This window comes from Lagenorhynchus albirostris, chromosome 1 (genome assembly GCF_949774975.1).
Source record: "Lagenorhynchus albirostris chromosome 1, mLagAlb1.1, whole genome shotgun sequence".
Classification (NCBI taxonomy): domain Eukaryota; kingdom Metazoa; phylum Chordata; class Mammalia; order Artiodactyla; family Delphinidae; genus Lagenorhynchus; species Lagenorhynchus albirostris.
This window is the reverse complement of record NC_083095.1, coordinates 118403889-118407379: the sequence shown is the minus strand read 5'-3', so window position 1 is coordinate 118407379 and position 3491 is coordinate 118403889.

The following is a 3491-nucleotide window of genomic DNA, read 5'->3' as shown; positions in this document are numbered from 1 at the left end:
GGAAAGAGGTGGGGGAAAGGATGGATAGTGGGAAATGGGCTCCCTCTAAAAAAAATCGTCCCATCAGGAAATCCTGGGATGGGTCTTTCCTTGGTGGTTGGGATGGGGCTCTTGTTAAGCGTTTGCTTACTACTAACCAGTGCCTTTTAGTATTTTTTAAAAACTAGTTTGTCATTTTGCTAACCTGTAAAATCCCTCTCACCTCTTGCCCACTTCCCTGATCACTGGTTTGGAAGTGTGTACATATTTTAACATAGAATTTGTGATGACTGTTTCCTTTTCCAAATAATAATGTCAGACAAACACTGCCTAAAATGGACAAGATGTTTCTTCACTGACTGTGTGATGGGAGCAATTAGCTGTGTCTATTAGACCTACAAGGGCCGACCTGACTGAGGTCCCTCCTACCTTATCAGGTCTGGCACAAGTGTGTCATCTAGACCGGAAGTTGCAATGCAAAGGGCCAAGACAAAATCAGGCTTACAGGCAGGGTTGTTTTGGCTCAAACAATTGAAAAAAAAAATTCTTTTTAACAGTTGCCAACTTTAGAACAAATCTGAAGTGTTCACATCAAAAGGAGTTTCTGGCATTTTTGGAAAAATGCAAAGCTCTGTACACAGGGCACATTGCTCATAGTGACATGAGGTACTGGTCAGGTAGCTCTGTCGTTTAGAAGGGGCTGTACTTTCTAGGATGCCCACCTCTTCCTGATGTCTTGAGAAAAGCTTGGTTCCTGTAGGCATTTGAGATTATAATCCTAGAGGATTAATCAAGAGCTGCCACCTCCCTCCCTCCCCCCCCAAAAAAACCAGCCAGCCACCAAATATTACCATGTCTCAATATTTACTATAGGTGATCTTGGGTAGCCTCGCCTGCAGTGGCTTGAAGCAGGATTTTGGTTCCCAGACAGAGACTGAAGTCAGGCTGCAGCTATGACAGAGTTGAATCCTAGCCACTAGACCAGTGGCCAGTGACAAGGCCCTGGTCCATATGGCTTTGCAGAAAAGGAATTTCCACAAAGAAACGGGAAGTAGTGAGACAAGTAAAGTGTTTATTAGGAGGAAAAAGGGTATGTGTGGAAAGACACACGGGTGGACTCAGAGAGAGAGTCGTGCCCTTGTGGTGGTTTGAATCACTTATATGGGGCATTTCTTCTGGGTTTCCTCTGGCCAATCATCTTGCTTTGCCTGGCTCCGAGTCCATATTTGGCTTATCTCAGGGTCCACCCATGTGTGCACGTGCATCTCTTAGCCAAGATGGATTCTAGCGAAGAGGGCTATGGGTAGGTTGACATCACTCCCTTTCTGATCTCCAAGGAGCCTTTCTGTGCATGTATAGTCGGGAAGGTCTCCTTGACCTCGAGAATGAGAAATATGTGGTCTTTTATCTGGGCAGGGCTCCGCCCCTCCTCCTCTTCAGTTTGGAGTATCTGTCCACAGGGGACAAACTCCAGCTGCTCAGCCTGGGGCCCATCTATCTCCTGCCTCATAGGAACCCACAGTGATATGTTGATATTTGGGAGAAGGTGTATGTGATCAGTTCACACGTGGACATGTGCATATTAATTTGTTTCTGTGGTGGGCTGTCTCTCCACTCTCCCCTCCCCCAACGCAGCAAGTCCCAGCGAGGCCAGAGCACAGGCTCTGAGATGAGGCAGACCTACCTTCGGATTCCGGTTGTGCCATTCACTAGTCACGTGGTGTGGGGCAAGTCATTAACCTCTCCCAGTCCCAGTATCCTCCTCTGTAAAAGGAGGATGAGGGCTTCCCTGGTGGAGCAGTGGTTGAGAGTCCGCCTGCCGATGCAGGGGACACGGGTTCGTGCCCCGGTCCGGGAAGATCCCACATGCCGCGGAGCGGCTGGGCCCGTGAGCCATGGCCACTGAGCCTGCGCGTCCGGAGCCTGTGCTCCGCAACGGGAGAGGCCACAACAGTGAGAGGCCCGCGTATCAAAAACAAAAATGCACCTGCCAGGACAGGAATAAAGACGCAGATGTAAAGAATGGACTTGAGGACACGGGGAAGGGGAAGGGTAAGCTGGGACGAAGTGAGAGAGTGGCATGGACGTATATACGCTACCAAATGTAAAATAGCTAGCTAGTGGGAAGCAGCCACATAGCACAAGGAGATCAGCTCGGTGCTTTGTGACCACCTAGAGGGGTGGGATAGGGAGGGTGGGAGGGAGATGCAAGAGGGAGGGGATATGGGGATATATGTATACGTATAGCTGATTCACTTTGTTATAAAGCAGAAACTAACACTCTTGTAGAGCAATTATCCAATAAAGATGTTAAAAAAAAAAAAAAGAATCCGCCTGCCAACTCAGGGGACACAGGTTTGAGCCCTGGTCCGGGAAGATCCCACATGCCACAGAGCAGCTAAGCCCGTGTGCCACAACTACTGAGCCCACATGCCACAACTACTGAAGCCCACGTGCCTAGAGCCCGTGCTCTGCAACTAGAGAAGCCACTGCAATGAGTGAGAAGCCCACACACCGCAACAAAGTGTAGCCCCTGCTTGCCACAACTAGGGAAAGCCCGCATGCAGCAACAAAGACCCAACGCAGCCAAAAATAAATAAAAATAAATAAACAAAAAATGAGGATGCTGTGAGGGTAAAATGAGCAAATGCCTGTTTGCACAGACCTGACCCACTTTAACACCAAACACATGTTCCCTGCTTCTGTTCTCCCCCTTCAAGCCAATAGCGAGGTTGAGTTGGCAAGCTCTTTCACTGAGTTGACAGCCAAATGGGTTACAGTGGTTGCTGGAAAACACAGAGTCCTCCACGTGGAGCAGTGGTGTGACCTGGGACCCCGTTTAATACAGAAAGCCCCTTCTGGAGCAGCCTGGGCATCCTGAAGGTTCAGGTGCCCCAAGTCAGCAGGATCTGTCAAGGCCATATCTTCCCTCGGGGTGGAGGTGTCCTTTGTCAGCTTGTTGCTGAACTAGGACTACTTTAACAGGAAGGATGGAGGCTGTGAATTTGAGATCAGATTTCAGAGCAGAGCCCAAAGGCGTCCAGTTACGTGTGAACACAGCAGGAGAAATAACAATAGGGAGTGAGATACGCTCAGAGTGTTATAAATGAATCCACATTCAATAAAAAACCCTTCCAGCTATAATTATCACATTTTTGCTAATATTGAGATTCTAGATGTCAAACTTAATATTGAGTAAACTAATTACAGAATATTTGTTTCCTAGGCTTGACAGACAATCTTTTTTACTGAAAGTTTTCAAATGCTTTCTTTTCTTGGGTAAGACTGATGAACCTACATGACCAGCACTTGGGGATAGAACCCCAGGAGCATCTCACCTTTTGGCTCCCCCTCCCCCCCTTCCATCTCCCGCATTCCAAGTTCTGTTTTGTGTTCTTTTGTTGAAGGCACTATTTTCAGACTGTGTTAATGTGTCTTTTTTATGCACTTGCCGAATAGTTCTCCGTGGAATTGCCTCTTAAGGTTTCCTCTTTGGCTGTGACACGTTCAGA